Source organism: Crotalus tigris, unplaced genomic scaffold (genome assembly GCF_016545835.1).
Source record: "Crotalus tigris isolate CLP2741 ecotype Arizona unplaced genomic scaffold, ASM1654583v1 scf7180000017977.1317863, whole genome shotgun sequence".
In the NCBI taxonomy this organism is placed as follows: Eukaryota; Metazoa; Chordata; class Lepidosauria; order Squamata; family Viperidae; genus Crotalus; species Crotalus tigris.
The window spans coordinates 504253-521310 of NW_024096755.1; the positions used below are offsets into that span (position 1 = coordinate 504253).

At 41.3% G+C, this 17058-nt stretch overlaps 1 protein-coding gene across 1 annotated transcript in view; it reads right to left on the bottom strand.

The window, feature by feature from the left end:
* Positions 1–9440, bottom strand: part of LOC120309033 (spidroin-1-like) — a 36750-nt gene extending 27310 nt beyond the window's left edge. The window contains exons 1-3 of the mRNA XM_039345823.1: positions 9325–9440; positions 6044–6060; positions 232–288 (exon numbers count right to left, since the gene is read on the bottom strand). The gene's annotated coding sequence lies outside the window, so the exon portion shown is untranslated. The remainder of the gene's footprint in view (positions 1–231; positions 289–6043; positions 6061–9324) is intronic.
* Between the last annotated feature and the right edge of the window lie 7618 nt (positions 9441–17058).

Consider the following 17058-nt stretch of genomic DNA (forward strand, 5'->3'; position numbering starts at 1 on the left):
CTTGAAACAGGAAAAAAACAAATAGTGGATGATTATTGCTAGATTCTTACCTCCTCCAAGAGAACCATGTCTGCATGTCTATGAATGCATGGAAATTAGCTCAGTTTCTATGTACAAACTTTAAATCACTAATTGGAATAGGTTTTGACAATAAAGGACTTCTGTCAATTAACTAGCATCCTGCTCTATTTCTAAGAAGCCTGAGGAGAGCGAATGACACAAAATACTTACCTCTTGTTAGAGATGGAAGATAACCTCCTCCATGGCCATTTACTTGAGGTTTCACTCCTAAAATATGTTGAAAAAAATTGAGAATGAGACTGGAGTCACATCACGTTAAATCATGATCTGTTGACTAGCCCAGCTAGCCAGTTTTCACAGATCTAAAGTAATTAAAACAACTAAGCAGCATAGAACCTGGTAAGGTTGAAGTAGTAAATTTGAAAGAAAAAAAAATCATGTAGGACAAGAAATGGCAAACATGTTTTTATATTTCTAAGAAAATTATATAGACACACCCACAAATTACTAGGGGCCAAATTCTTTTTGGTACTGCTATGATCTGAACCAATGCAGCTGATTTCGTATATACAATTCAGTTCATGGTGGTTGGGTATTCATGCCTTGCTTAAAGTGCAAAAAGAAAAATAGCAATAGCACTTAGACTTATATACCTCTTCATAGTGCTTTACCGCCCTTTTTAAATAGTTTACAGAGTCAGCATATTGCCCCCAACAATCTGGGTCCTCATTTTACTGAGCTTAGAAGGATGGAAGGCCAAGTCAACCTTGAACCAGTGGGAATCGAACTGCTAAACTGTTGACAGTCAGCAGTCAATAGAATTAGCCTGCAATACTGCATTCTAACCACTGCGCCACCATGGCTCCTAATAATGTCATGGGGATTGTGTGAACAGATCCTATACGTCATAGCCTTTCTGCCTTAGTTCAACTAATCTTAAATTCAACTGGATTACAATGATCATTTGCAGTTCTAAAAGACTATTGGTCTGAAAGCAACCTATAAATGAAAGGACTGTCCAATCCATTCAGATTTAAAGGCAGAAAGTTTTAAGAAGTGATTGGCAGAAGATATCAAGTTGGCCATCAATCTTTAGCAGATGAAAAAAAATATAATCACATTCTCTGGGCCCCAATCTAATCCAAACTATTTTAGAAGAATTTCTAAGTAGAAATATTATAGTAATCACTTCTACATTTGCTTTTATTCATATAAATTACTATATATAAATGCTATGCAATCTACAATCTCTTTGAGGGAGGAGAGGAGATACAGTATCTCCTCTTACATCAAGAAATGCATATGCTCATCCTAGATGTGGGTTTAAATCCAGACAAAGATAAATCAATGAACTTTGAGTGAGGCTGGTTTAATCTGCTTTTTTTGTGTTCTAAGTTCCAATATGTCTTGTGTGGAGATGATTTCACTAATTCTTTCTTCAGTAATTCTGAAATGTATCAGATAGTTGAATTAATCACCATTATCATCCAACCCCACACATTCTTTCCTACTCAGGTTCTCCAGTTTTGTTGAATTACCATTCCCATGTCTCAGACCATGAACTCTGGTCACTGGAAGTGATGGAATGGCAGGCCCATGGTGTACAGCACATGTACAACTGGCATTGTATAATATAGCACTTCAGCCTGCTGTAACACTTGGTGGTTTGGGTCACTGAGAGAGCAATTTTCCTGTTGCATCTGGTGGAAACCATCTATTGTTTTTTTCATGACAAGTCTGATGGGGTCAGGTCTGGGTCTTTCCCCAAAGTTACTTTCAGAGCCTGAGTCTCTGATGCCAAAGGGTTATTTAATTGCTGTGGGAAAACATTTAGAACTTCTAATCCATCTAGAACTGCAGTGCCTCCTGGCATAGGGAGTTGGCTGGCCTCCCTTTATGGCTTTGCAAGAGTATGTCAATGTTTCCCCTCCTACTGAGGGCACTAAGGAGGTCTTTGTGTGCAGAAGGTGGACAAGAAAACTAGAGGAATTTGGCATTTTTAGGCCAGACAGCTATGTGACATAGGATGTAGTGTGCAAATTCCTATTCCTGTCCTATTTTCACATGGAGTCATCCTTTTGGATAGATTTGGGACACAGAAGGTTTGGTTGGGAATTGGGAAACATAGAAGGCCAGATGGGTTGAAACACTCTACAGGTAGTCCTTTACTTATGACCATTCATTTAACGACTGTTTAAAGTTACAATGGCACTGAAAAAAGTGACTTACACTTACAATTGTTGCAGCATCCCCATGTTCAAATGGTTCCAATCTGGGTGTATGTTTTTGATGTCAGTTAATACTGGCACTTTACAAAATGACAGAATTGTTATAACATAGGAAATGTTAAAGGAGATATTTGAAGAATGGAGCCAGAAATTAGTAACTACAACGTCAAAACTGTAATGTGTCTTCTGTGGATAGACTATGCATAAAAGATGTTCATGAAGGAATGACAGACGTGGAAGAAATTTTGCCTGACAAGTCCGAAAATACAGAATGTGAAACTACAAATGATAGGCTAAGAGAATGGCTTGTGAAAAAGACTCTTTACTGGATATACAAAAGAAATTGACCAAAGTTTTGAAAATTAAAATACAATTATAAACCAAAAGAAAGACCTGGAAAAATGTTTTCTAATTTGATCTACAAAAGAAGCTTGTTAAAGCCTTGAAGAAATCTGTGTGATGGGATAAAAAAGAGCTGAAGAGAAATCAAATCCTATGAAGATATTTGTTTGTATTATAGATTAAAATTGTTAGAAGTAAAAGGAAGGAATATAATCAATTTATTTGATCAAGGTTAAAAGAAGTCTTTTTTTCCCAATATTATGGCAAAAGTTTATGGACTGTTTAACATGAGGATTAAACAGTTGATGTTTTTTGGATTTGCTTATAGATAAGAGATGGGCTATTGAATGAAGAGATATCTGTATAACCTTATGGGGGTGAAGAATTATTAAATTTATTTATTTTTATAAATAAATAAATTTATTTATAAATTTATAAATAAATATAAATTTATTTATATTTATATTGCTAACAAAGACTTAAGGGAGAATGGGATAGCTATTTCGAGTTTCTTAACTCTCTTCAGCCAAACTTGTGCATGTTAGGCAGCTATACTAACATATATATATATATATATATATATATATATATATATATATATATATATATACATTGTATTCTTTCTTTCTTTTTTCCTTTTTCTTCTTTTTATCTGGTCTTTATTCTTTCAATTATCTTTCCCTAAGTTTAGTTTGTATTAGTTTTAATTATAATTATTTTTTTCATAAAAAGTATATTAAAAACAAATAAACATATATTTTAAAGTAAAACAATGTATTAAAATTAAATATAGAAAAAAGGATGACAGCCCTCATCACAATCTATAATGTTGAATTTTGTAAATTCAGACTGAGGAAATGAAACTCTCTTGATATTTTAGGACTTTAATTCCCGTTGACTAAAAACTGGGATCAACAGGATTTGGTGGCCTTCTGTTCTTTGCTATTCTTAAAAATTTTAGGCCTTGTATGAAAAAAATGCTTTTTAAAACTGCCTGAAATCTCTTGCCATTTAGACTGAAGGCACCTCCCTTGGGCCTCTAGAATGACAAAGCAGAGGACAACCTTGTAAAATACAAAATCTGAGCAGTTGTAAGCCAAGATGTTAATTGGGTCAGTATGGCACCTTCAAGATAAACAAAATAGAGGTAATCCTCAATTTACAACAGTTCATTTAGTGACTGTTAGAACAGCATTGAAAAATGAGACTTAAGACTATTTTTCACAGTTACAACCCCATCATCATGTGATCAAAATTCAGATGCTAGGCAATTGGTTCATACTTATGACCGTTGCAGTGTCCAAGGGTCATGTGATCCCCTTTTGCAACCTTCTAACAAGCAAAGTCAATGGGGAAGTCAGATTCACTTAACAACCAGGTTATTAATTTATCAGGTGCAGGGATTCACTTAAAAACTGTGACAAGTAAAGTCATAAAACAAGGCAAAACTCATTTGACAAATGTCTTACTTAACAACAGAAATTTTGGGCTCAATTGTGATCATAGGTCATGGACTGCCTGTATAGCGGCTTCTCCAGATGTGCTGTTGTCCATATTTGCTGAACATTCTGGGCATTATAGTCTCAACATATTCAGAGAAAGAGTCTGCTGATTAAAATTGCTTTATTAGACTTTAAACTGCACGCTATTTTTTTTTAAAAAAAATTCAACAAATGTCCTTTGTTTTCCTTGACATTTCAATTCATTTATTCCTGGCCTGATTTAGGGTGTAACCTTAAAAAATAATTTATTTAACTGGCATTAACAAAAGTGTTATCATAATGTTACTTTGGGTTTTTTTTTCCTAATATGTAACAAAAGCATCTGCTGTTTTTGTTTGGTCATCTTCAGCCAATGAAAATAGGATTTTTGTTTCTTTTTTGCTGCTGCAAAATCTCTGGACACAAAATTTTATCATTAAGGTGAGAAAATAAGGAACAAGAGCTGAAAATAGTGTATTACATTCAAATGGTAAACTGTGTTTATCACAAAACAAAACAAAAGCAGGGGAGAGAACTCTCCCTCTTTCTTCATATATTAATATGAAGCCTAATGCATTTTGGATTATGTCCTTCTTCAAAATCTCTTATTTTTTTCAGGCAACTCTTTTATGAAAAGCACCCACAGCAAACGGCAGCCACTTTCCTTCTGAGAGAGTTTATAAATATTCTTTAAGAGCCTAGCTAGAAACAAGCTGACCTTCATCTTAAAATATCATTTTATACATCATTGGAGGATTTCCTGTTTTGGTTCTTGGTGGTTTTCTTCCTCACTTAATTTACTGAAAGAAAATTGCGATAAAATTAAAATGAAAGGTTTGGAGGTAAACACTAAGGAACTTTATTCTTCTGTTGTACCCCGTTGGAAATAAGTATATAGCACACATAATCCTCAAAATGTATAATCACAAGAAAAATTTAATTTGGAGGCATAAGCAGATTTGGGATGAAACTAATCCTATGCTCAAAATATATGGCATGCCATGGTCAATTTTGCAACAGCTAAAAAATTCTATTAAAACTTTATATGCCCACTTAGTGCTGGGTTTAGTTAATTTTACATGCCAAATAAGAATTTAAGCAAGTCCTTCTCCTGTTAGGCTTTAATTGGCAAGGTGGATTGACCTAATTTCTTCTGTTGGGTAAGCCAGCTCTGCTGTGTCTGGAGACATCATTTTGTTGAATAGAATCTCAGATTCTGCCTCCCTCAAACTACCAATCTTGCCCTGACTCCATGATGCTATATCAAAAGCTATTCCCTTATCATCCACTTCTCATTTATTACCTTAACTATTTCCTTTTCTTTCTTTCTCCTGAACCGTAAAGTAGAAAGGAACACAGGTCAAAATTTGCCAGCAAACTTGCACTGATCAGGTGCAAACCCAGTGATAAATGAGGGGCAAACCATTCATTTTAATCACCTGGTTCGTGCAGACTTTCTAGCCACTTTACTGAGTTTTCAAAACCAAAATATGTTGTTTTGTTATATACAGGGCCTTACTGTTTCATTTTTTATAATCCAATAAATTGGGTGAAACTACTCGACACAAAAATTACATCAGATAAACAGGTCAGAAGTGTATATATACACTTCCTTTTATATATATATAATGTGTGTGTGTGTGTGTGTGTGTGTGTATACACTTCTGACCTATTTATCTGATGTGATTTTTGTGTATATATATACACACACACACATACACATACATGGAAATTTATATATATGGAAATATATATATATGAAAAAAATAGAACTGAATTCTCATTCTCTTTGTAACTTTATAAAGTTGTATCGTATCTCTGGCATTCATCTTTTTAAATTCCAATTTTATCCTATTTTCCTCATTGGAAAGGGGGGTCCATGCTTGTGATTAAAAAAAAGATCAGATTCTCCATTTGTTCCTACCTGTTATGTAAGGTCCCTTTTCACCCCCCCCCCTCGGTCTGACTTACCTCCTTGCAGGCTGCACCTGGTCAAACATAAGAGCAGAAGTGTAAGACAGAGATTCAATCTGACCATTGTGAAATGCTGCAGTCACTTTTCAAAGCCTCTGGATGCTACACAATGTTGAGTGGAGATGGGATGGCTGCTTTTATCCCCTCTTCTCACTCCACCCACCTCAAACCTTCCTTCCTCATTCACTATTCAGACGATCCTTCCTTTATAGGACCCAGTCAATTTTGAACAGAATTCCAAAATGTGTTATGGGCTACTAATGTTGTACTCCAATCCTCCTTGTTCAACTGTCTAAGATAGATTTGCAACAGTTCTATCTGTGCAACCTGCAGGGACCATGCTCCCAGAAAGATGAATATGGCTGTTTCATTATATTTTAAAATCATTAAATATATTGAGTTTGTTGCTGTTTTTGCAGAATAGAAACTAATATACAGTATGTTTTTTGGATGTTCAAATGAACTGAAACTTTTTAGACACTGTTTTTAAGTACTGTAGCTTCTTGGTAATGGCTCAATCATAATTTGATGGATTTTTAATTTTAAGTTTAATTTTGAACAATTATAAACACCTTAAGCATCTGTACACAAACACACACTGCTTTACAATCTCTACAGGCTGAGCAATACCTCTCTCCCTCTCTCTCTCTCTCTCTCTCTCTCTCTCTCTCTCTCTCTCTCTCTCTCTCTCTCTCTATCTCTATCTCTCTATCTCTATCTCTATCTCTATCTCTATCTTTCTCTAGAACCATGTACTGTACACATTTCTGGACATCAGATTTTCAGAAAGATACTAACAGGTTAGAATAGATTCAGAAAAGGTTAACAAAGTTGATATGTGCTGGAGGAACTTGGAAAATTCAGTCTAAGGAAAAGAAGGCTAAGAGGGAGCATAATAAGTGTTCAGGAGCATAAAGGATAGAAAAAAAAAGATGGTCAGGAACCATTTCCCACTCCCACGGAAACTAGAACCAGAAATAATGGGTAATAAGTTGCAGTTACCTAGATTTAAAAACAAGGATAAACTTCCTTTTTTTTAAAAAAATATGACTTTTATTGCTTTATCAATGTATAAATTACAAAGAAAAATAAAAATGGGAAATTAATTTTCTATTTTTATTTTTCTTTGTATTTTATACATTGAAAAACTTCCTGATGATAAAAAGAAGTTTTCCACTGAACCGTCTCCCTATGGAGATTATGGGTTCTCCACTTCAGAAGGTTTTTAAGAAGAGGCTGGACAATCACCTCTCAAGGATGGTTTAAGTGGGTTTTCTCTACTATGCTGAGGGGTAGACTACACGATCCTTGTGGTCCTCTCCCACTCCACATACTTCTATAAAAGTATGAAAATGAAATTTCTTGGTTCCATATACTGAAGTCATCTGAGCTAGAATTTGGCTATTTGTTACTGCTGACTACATCTTCTTTCATTGTCCTAAGACAGCAGGCTAACTTAGCAGAAACAGGGAAGACAGCGTGAAACAGATGTCTTTTAAGGGGGGGGGGTGGATGGCTTGGTTGGTGGGAGGAATAGTTCAAAAGCAATAACAAGTGAAAACAAATCTCGCCCCTGTTCAATACACTTTCATGCCTGGAATGCTGCAATCTGCTGAAGGCACAGACTCTTCCTGGCTTTTAAAAAAAGGGAATATAGAGTGAGCTCTACCTGTTCTTCTTCAAAACAACTCTGTAAAGCCATTTGCAAAAATCAGCTCTACTCATCCAACGTAAATACTTGCGTTGGTTTCTCTCCCTGAATTTATTACTTATCCACCAGGATATTTCATAAACTTTTGCATCCAGCCAGCTGTGTAATGTTCCCCCACCAGCTCCCCCTTTTTTCTTCCTCCTCATTTCTCCCCGCTAACCCGTGTTTAAACTGTCTGGGATAGACACAGTCTCGGCTGTTGAACATTAGATTTCCTGCCAGGTCTTGTTCCCAAAGATGCCTCTAGCTCTCGTGCTGAAAGTTCGGGAGGTGCAGCTTTTGCAAAAATGTTTAATGTGGACTAAATTACTTAGTAGCATATTAGCTGATGATCTGTTCTGAGTGTCACTTCCACTTGGTTGCATTACGAATCATGTCCTTGCTAAATAGCTGTTAATGATCTGGAAACTTCTAGCTGCAACATGGGGAGAATAATACTGGCCAGCTGTACAAGGTTGTGTGTGTGTCACTGACTTGTGTATGAAAGGTACGGATACTTTTGGGATATGCTCTATCAGTTGTCCTTAGGTTTTAAGATCCAGCTAGAGGAACATAGAGTTGGCTCTCTTCCTGTTCTGCTCCTTTTGGATCTTTCTGGTGTTTGCTAACGCTGAGCTGCGACCTGTGAAGCATCCTGCCACACTGTGTACCCACACACCTTGTGTAAGTATGACTCCCTATTGATTTGGGGGCCAACAAATACATAGCCTTTTCCTGCTTTCCTAAATCTTGGAAAATGCATCTACATTCCTGGTCCATGACCTGTTTTATCTTCAGGGCAACTACAGAGGATTTGATCCAAAAGATCTTGATGAATGGAAGGAGGAACAAATGTCACAAGAATGGGGTGCTTTACACAAGCATACATGGCAAATGGGGCTGGAAGTTCTGCTGGTTGGGTGCACAAACAAATCCACTTCTTCTCCACTTGCAGTATTTAAGTTCCAGAGATCACTGTCTGGGAATGCTTGTGGTGGTGGGGAGGGGAGAGGAAAGGAAGGGGGAGAGAGGGGGAGAGGGAGGGAAGGAGGGAGCAGAATACTCCTCTATTCAACAAGATTGTGTTGGAAAAAAACTGAACCAGCTTTTTACTAAAAAGACACAACTCAGACACAAAATTTATTTAACCAAGTTAGATAGATTTTACAAGGCAGCAACATCCCAACCTTGTAGCCTACCAGCTCTAGATAGACCAGACCAAGAAATCAACTCTAAGGGAAGGATAAAACTACTTTTGGGGGGATTGGCTACAACAGAATATTGCAATATAACTGTGGTGTATTTGTCCCCCTTTCTTATACTCTTACGAATTAGGGAAGTGTCTGAACTGCTCATGAAAATTATCTGCCTGTTAAGTTTTTCCCCCCTGTTGCTTTGGTAACAGAGCCCAAGGTCATCTTCCTTATTCTCTACTACACTACTCTACCTGATCTGGGATGATGGAAATTGCAGTCCATGACATCTAGAAACCATGAGATAAGCAAGGCTGTTTTAGGCTATGAGAGCCCTCCCAAAAGCTGAGGTCTGTGAGAAAAGTTAGTGAATTCATATATAGAGGGTATAGTACCTATATTGTAACCGTATCAAAAGACAAGATGACCTTGGTGAAAGGAAGGCAGCTCCACAGCAAGCCACATGCTCTACATGCAGTAATGGTGCTGCATTTGAGATCCCACAATGCACACAATCTGCAAGAAAGTATAAAGGACAACTTACAATTAAGAAGGTCATATAATTGAATAGTTTGGAACTGTTAACATAACGTGTTTAAGTCCAGTTTCTATAAAACTACACTCTTGGATAGTTTATACAGTAGTTGGCCAGCTTGTTTGTTTCAGTCCCTGTTGAGTCCTTGGCGGGAAGCAGACACGAGAAGCAGTTGAAGTTCTCAGTTTCCTTTATTCAGCGTTCAGCTTACAAGTAGATGGCTTCAGCAGCTCCCAAAACCTCCCAGCTTCTTATATAGACGCTTCCCGGGTAAATGTGTTACTTTTCCCGCGCCAGCACCCGCGCATGCGCACGGCGCTGGCGACAGCCTGTCTGGTCCCGGGCAGCTTTGCACCTGCCCGGGACTGCCTGCAAACGCCCGAGCCGTTTGCAAGGCTCGGGACATAACACCCCTTTCCCCCGGGCTAAAACTACTACCAACATATAAACATTTATTTTATGCAGTGTTCTGCTTCTCAGTGCTCCTATCGTTACCTGGCTTTTGTTTAGCCAGCAATGTTATGTAATCCTCTAAGTATTTAGGAGACTTCTTTGCTCTCTGTGACCTTCTCAGCTCTGGGTTACTAGCATGAGTTCCCTGACTGGAGGGAGATGTGAGCCTGTTCTCCTTATTTTGCCTTGGTGCCTTCCAAGGACTGTGCCCCAATGCCTGGCCTGCTTGCTTGCCCACCGGGCTCGTCAGGCCAGGGCTTCTGTCACTTTGTGACCTGGTTGACCTGCCTAGCTGTAGACCCTCGGGCCCCTTGAAGTGATAGCCACTGCTGGGCATCTCTGTTGAACCTCCTAGGTCCGTCCAAGACCTGTCAGGAGGCTGACCATTCCCTGAACCCCGTTCTGTGTCCGGGCTTGTGTGGGTTCCTGTACTTTCCCAAAACTCAGTTACTCCCTGATTTGGGCTAGAGGTGTTGTAGTCGGGACTTGGTTCCTCGACCACCTCCCTGTATGTTTGACCCCCTGTAGAATTTGGGGTAAGGTCAGGCCAATCTTGGGGATTGTGTGCCAGCTCTCTTGCGGGGAATGATTTGTTGGGATGCCCCCGGGTATCCTTCGTGACTGGAGTGCTGTGTGATGTGTGTGGAAGGTGAGTATGCCCCCGGGGTGACTCCCTGGCTGGAGTAGGCGTGAGTGCCTGTTGTGTGGGTAAGCTCCATGAATTCCTTTTCGGAGCAATTGCGGAACCCTGGGATGGGCCGTTTGTGGCTCCATCAGTGGAGATGGGCAGCAGCTCGTGCCCTTCCCTTTGCTCCAAAGGGTCCCCCTCCCCCCCTGGAAAAGACCCAGGAGTCTCATCTGAAAAGTCCCGCCTAGGGCGGAGTTGGTCGATGTGCCGACGCAGGACACGACCGTTGTCCAGGGCAACCTCGTAGGAGAGAGGACCTGTGACCCTGGAAATAGAAGCAGGGACCCAGGTATGACCAGGCCCGTAATTGCGAGCCCAAACCGGGGCACCCACAAGTAGTTGTCTAGGTGCCCTAGGATGTGAGGTAGATGAAGGCAGTCTGTCCGGATGCAACCGGTCAAGTTTAGTAGTAAGTTGACGCCCCCAGCGAAGTTCAGCTGGGCTTCTCCCTGTAGAAGTGGACGGTGTGGTGCGATAAGAAAGGAGAAAGTCAGCCAACCTGTGATGCCAGTCCCCGTAGGTGAGTCTTTTCAAGGCGTCCTTTGTGATGCGCACCATACATTCAGCCATACCGTTGGTGGACGGGTGGAAGGGTGCAGACGTGGCATGACGAATCATGTTAGCCTGTAAGAAAGCTTGGAATTCGGAGGAAGTGAATTGAGGGCCGTTGTCAGACACGATGACATCTGGAAGCCCGTGTGCAGCAAAAATCCCCCTCAGTACCTGAATAGTCTTTGCAGTGGTGGTGGAAGAGACAGGTACAACCTCAAGCCATTTTGAATGGCTGTCAACAAGGACCAAGAAGAACTGGCCCTGAAAGGGCCCAGCGTAGTCAATGTGCACCCTAGACCATGGGGACTGTGTTTCCTCCCATTTATGCACGGGAGCTTGGGGCATCTCTGGGCGAGATCGTTGGCACAGGTGGCATGCATGCACCTGAGCCTCAATATCCTTATCTAAAACAGGCCACCACAAGTGGCTGCGTGCAAGAGCCTTCATACGAACAATGCCAGGATGACCCTCGTGGAGGGATTCTAAGACCCTAGTCCTCATTGAGGTGGGAATGACAACTCTGTTTCCCCAAAGCAGACAACCCTGAGAAAGGGACAACTCGTTTCTTTTGGACCAGAAACTCTGAAACTCAGGACTAGGGCAGTGCTCAGGCCAACCGGACAAAACCCAGGAACGGACACGTGAAAGTGTGTGATCTGTACCTGTTTCAGCGGCAACATCCCTGGCACAAAGAGGGAGCTCGGGCAAGGCTTGGATTGATAGAATGTTGACAGCTGGCGCAGGGTCAGCTTCTACTACTGGCAGAGGCAATCTACTGAGGCCATCAGCATGGCCCATTTCTTTCCCAGGCTTGTGGAGTAAAGAAAAATCATATGCAGACAGAAAAATAGACCACCTAAGCATTCTAGGGGAAATGATTTGGGGAGTCTGCTTAGGTGTGGTAAACAGTCCCAGCAGAGGCTTATGGTCAGTAAAGACCGTGAAATGCCTACCATAGAGAAAATCGTGGAATTTTTTAATTCCAGCGACAACAGCCAGAGCCTCCCTGTCTATCTGAGCGTAGTTGCGCTCAGCAGAAGACAATGTTCTGGAGTAATATGCAACAGGAACCTGAGTTCCATCAGACCTGAGGTGGCTCAGGACAGCTCCTACCCCGTAAGGGGACGCATCACATGCGATGCACACAGGAAGAGACTTCGTTGAAATGTGCAAGTACACTGTTAGAAGTGAGCAAGGCCTTGACTTTGTTAAAGCAAGCCTCATGTGTATGTGACCACTGCCACACTGCTTGTTTGTCTAGTAGCCTGTGAAGAGGCTCAGCTACACTAGCTTTATGTGGAAGAAAAGAATTGTAGAAATTCAGGAGGCCCAGGAAGGCCTGAAGTTCGGCCTTGGACTTTGGCCTAGGTGCTTCTAAAATAGCTGTCAGTTTGGATTCAGCAGGGTGAATCCCAGCAGCATCAATTTTGAACCCCAGAAATTCAGTAGAAGGCACCCCAATCTTGCATTTGTCTTTTTTGAGCTTGAGGCCTGATTTTCCTGAATCTTAACAGAACAGCCCTTAGCCTTTCAGCTAGAATGTGTGTGGAGTCTCCTGCAATTAAGACATCATCAAAGTAGGGGCAAACCCCTGGTATACCCCGTAGTGTGTTTTCCATTACGCTTTGGAAAATCCCAGGAGCGACATTCACTCCAAACTGTAGCCTTTTTACCTTAAAGGCTCCCCTGTGGGTCACAATAGTCTGAGCTATAGCAGCATCATCATCAACAGGCAGCTGTTGATACGCTTGAGCTAGGTCAAGCTTTGCAAAAACGCGCCCCCCCTTGAGGGAGGCCAGAATATGACTGACCACAGGAACAGGATAGGCATGTTGCTGCAATGCCTTATTCATTTGTAATCAGCACAAATGCGAATGTGCCTTTAGAGGCGTGACAATGGGGGTCTCCCAAGGACTGGAATCAACAGGTTCTAGGATTCCCTGTTGAATCAGTTTGTCTAACTCAGTGTCAATTTTACTCTTTAAAGCAAAAGGGATCCTTCTTGCTTTAATTCTAATGGGAGTGACAGTGGGGTCTAGCTTTAAGGACACAGGGGGTCCTTTGAATGTGCCCAGCTGGGGGCTGAAAACATCTGCAAATTCTTTGCAGACTTCCTGTAGGTCGAGTGTTTGTAAACTGTTGAGTCCTGTGACGTGTATCCCCAGGGCCTCAAACCAATCGAGTCCTATGAGACTCGTTCGTTCACCCCCTACTACTAATAAGTCTAGTGGACCTTCAAAACTCTTGTATTGCACGTTAAGGGTGGCCTCCCCCTTAACACACACTCTTGAATTTTGAAAATCTGTTAACACAATGTCAGAAGGCCTTAACTTGGCCTGAGTTCCACTACCGGAACAAATCTTCCTAAATGTATGCAAGGAGATAATTGAAAAGGCAGACCCTGTGTCTAGTTCCATAGATAATGGAACCCCTTGTAGCTTCACCTTGAGTGACAGCTTTTTCTTAATTGGCTTGTGTGTGCCTGTCCTAAGGATGCTTCTTCGCGAAGCGCAAAACCCTACCCTATTCTGGCTGGGGAATCTGGTACCTTTCAGGCGCGGTTCTTCCTGAGGTTGTACCTTTCGTTGGCCCAGACACACAGCTGCAATGTGTCCTTGTTTGCCGCATGCCCGGCAGGTAGCGGAGCGGAACTTGCAGTCGGTTCTCCTGTGGCGACCTCCACAGCCGATGCACTTGAGCGGAGCTGAAGAGCTTCCCTTCTGTTTTTCTTCCGTCGTGGGGTGGAGACGGTCGACTTCCTCGTCCGGATCCTCCTCGGAGTTCCTTTGGGCATCTTCCTGGTGCACGGATGCAACCTCTGGACTGTTTCTGATCGGCCGCATGTTCTTGATAGCGCCGCCTGCTGCTTCTTCTGCGGTGACTTCCCTTAAGGCATCTTGGTAGGACAGTTCTTCTTTAGCGAAAAGTCTCTGTTGTAGATCTCGATGCCTTAACCCGCACACGAATCGGTCCCTCAGTCGTTCTTCGAGGTCTTTGAACTCGCAGTGCTTGGCGGCCTTCCGTAATGCGGCGATGAATTCTTTGGCCGACTCGCCGGGCCGTTGATCCCTCTGCTCGAAGGTGTGGCGCCATGCGATGATGGACATCTTGGGGTGGAAGTGCTCTTTCAGTAGCTTCTTCAGATCTGCGTAGCTGACAGACTCTACTGGAACAGGTGCTGCAAGGTTTTCTGCGATGTCGAAGGCGTCTTGACCGCAAACACAAAGCAGGGTGGCAGCCTTCAAGCTCTCTTCCCTCACTTGGTTTGCCTTGAAGTAGTTCTCCACCCTGGCTACGTATGACTCCCACCGCTCTGGATGTGAGACGTCGAATTCCGAAAGCCTTCCGATTTTTGCCATCTTTAGATCTTCAGGAGACGGGTCTATCAGCCAGCCTACCCCCGAATGCGCACCGGATTGGCGGGCAGCTGCCGAGTCGACGCCGTTCCTTTCCGCCGCTCAGGACTCCTTGGGTAAGCTTACACTTCTTCCTTTCCAGGTAGTGCAAGGCATCCCACCTTCGTCGCCAGTGTTGAGTCCTTGGCGGGAAGCAGACACGAGAAGCAGTTGAAGTTCTCAGTTTCCTTTATTCAGCGTTCAGCTTACAAGTAGATGGCTTCAGCAGCTCCCAAAACCTCCCAGCTTCTTATATAGACGCTTCCCGGGTAAATGTGTTACTTTTCCCGCGCCAGCACCCGCGCATGCGCACAGCGCTGGCGACAGCCTGTCTGGTCCCGGGCAGCTTTGCACCTGCCCGGGACTGCCTGCAAACGCCCGAGCCGTTTGCAAGGCTCGGGACATAACAGTCCCCATAATTTCAAGCAGAGTAGGGAAAAACATATCTTGCCTGAAATCCTGGAGAACTGCTAACTTGCCAATAGAGGATATATTGAACTAAATGACCTAGTAAGTGGGGCTTGTAGTCCAACACTTTAGAAGGATAAACCAGAGTGTGTAGTACATTGCAGTACCAACCAAGACAAGTTGATACTGTAAAATCTGAATTAGGGGGCATTCACAAATGTTAAAAAAAAATTAATTTGGAATGAAGCATCAAAGTCAAAAAGTTATCCATCCCATTTTGACCTAGAAATATTACAGGCCTCAGCCCAGATGTAGAGGAAACCTTGCATCTATTACTAGACACACCTTAACATTCTCATGATCCTTCAACAGTGGAAACAATAGTGGGCCAACATGATCAACCAAAATTTCCAAACTTCTCTGCAAACACTGGAAACATTTTCTCCTTGTTTCTATATCAGGAGGAATGCATAAAGAGCATGTCTTTTGACCTCTGACTGGGATTGCAGAGGAAAATCTCTGTTACCTCTTTTCATCCTAACAAACTTCTAAACAGTGTTTTTTTTTTAAAAAAACACTAGCATACATTTGGGGTGTTGGAAAAGAGCTTATCTTTTGTTGAGAACAGTTTACAAATTGGTGTAGTATGGCAGGAGTCTGTATCTTGATTATGTGTAATCAAGTCAGTATCAATTCTTAATAGCCACATAGATAGATAGATTTCATGACAACCTATCCCTAACTCAGGATTTCAGGTCTTCCAATGGGTTAAAATTGAGTCCCTTCACCTTGCTTTTGGTTGGTCTTCTTTTCTCCCACCTTTCCCAACATTACAGCCTTCTCCAGAAAATTTGGACTTAAATACGACACTAATACTGCGTCAAAGTTTTTTAATACAGGTACTCCTCGGCTTATGACCACAATTGGGACTGGAATTTCCTTTGTTAAGCAAAGCAATTGTTAAGTGAGGTGGGCCTGATTTTATGACCATTTTGCCATGGCTGTTAAGTGAATCACATGGTCATTAAGCAAATCCAACTTTCCCCATTGATTTTGTCAGAAACTGGCTGGGATGGTGTGAATGGCAATCATGTCACCCTGGGATGATGCAATCTTTGTTAAGTATGCTGATTGCCAATTGCCTGAAATTTGATCATGTGATTGTGTGGCAGCTATGATGGTTGTGATTGTAAGTACTAGTTGTGTAACTCACTTTTTTCAAAGCCATTGTAACTTTAAATGGTTGCTAAATGTATAGCTCTAAGTCAAGAACAAAATGGAACATGGAACAAAACACATCAATAGTTACTGAAGATACACACTGGGAGACCTCAAGTTAAGTTCTTTGCACCTATATCAAAGTGATTCTAAACAAATTAGGAGAGATCCCCAAGTTAGCTCCCAGACAGTATTTCCAACCAAAGTTGATTATGCCAGGCTAAAGAAACTATCTCAGTGTAAGATATCAATGCTATAATTTATCACAATGATTACAGAGGGAGATAACTACAACTAACTTTCACTGGATAAAAACTGGATAAAAGTTAGTTTTAGTATTCCATACAGTAAGCTCCCATTATTCAGGAATTTCCAATGTACAGATCTGCACATGTATCACTGCATTATCTTCAAAGAAAAAACAAGAAAGTCCAGTTACCTCTTGAAAAAGCACCTTTGGGACAACCACGATCTGAATCTCCATAGACATTTGAGAGTGGTATTTATACAGGCGCACTCAAATATTTTAAACAGATTAACAAGCTAATAGCTAACTTTTTATGAAAGGAACAAATACCAATGAATTTTTTTAAAGAAATACCATATGATAATGGTATTAATTATCATATCAGTGATATCACTTAACATGATCCTATATTTCTCCTACAATCTGCTGCCACTAGTACTTATGTTCAGCTTCTGGTTCCATTATACACTCTCACACACATTTGCAATGGAAATTTAGCAGTTTACTAAATGTCAAGGAGATAACAGCAAACAAGGAATGTAAACTAAAACAGAGTCCTTAAAAGAAACTTGCCTGAGTGGTTTTACTGTTAACAGGAATGTGAAGGAAAATAGTCAAAGTTCAGTCTCAAGT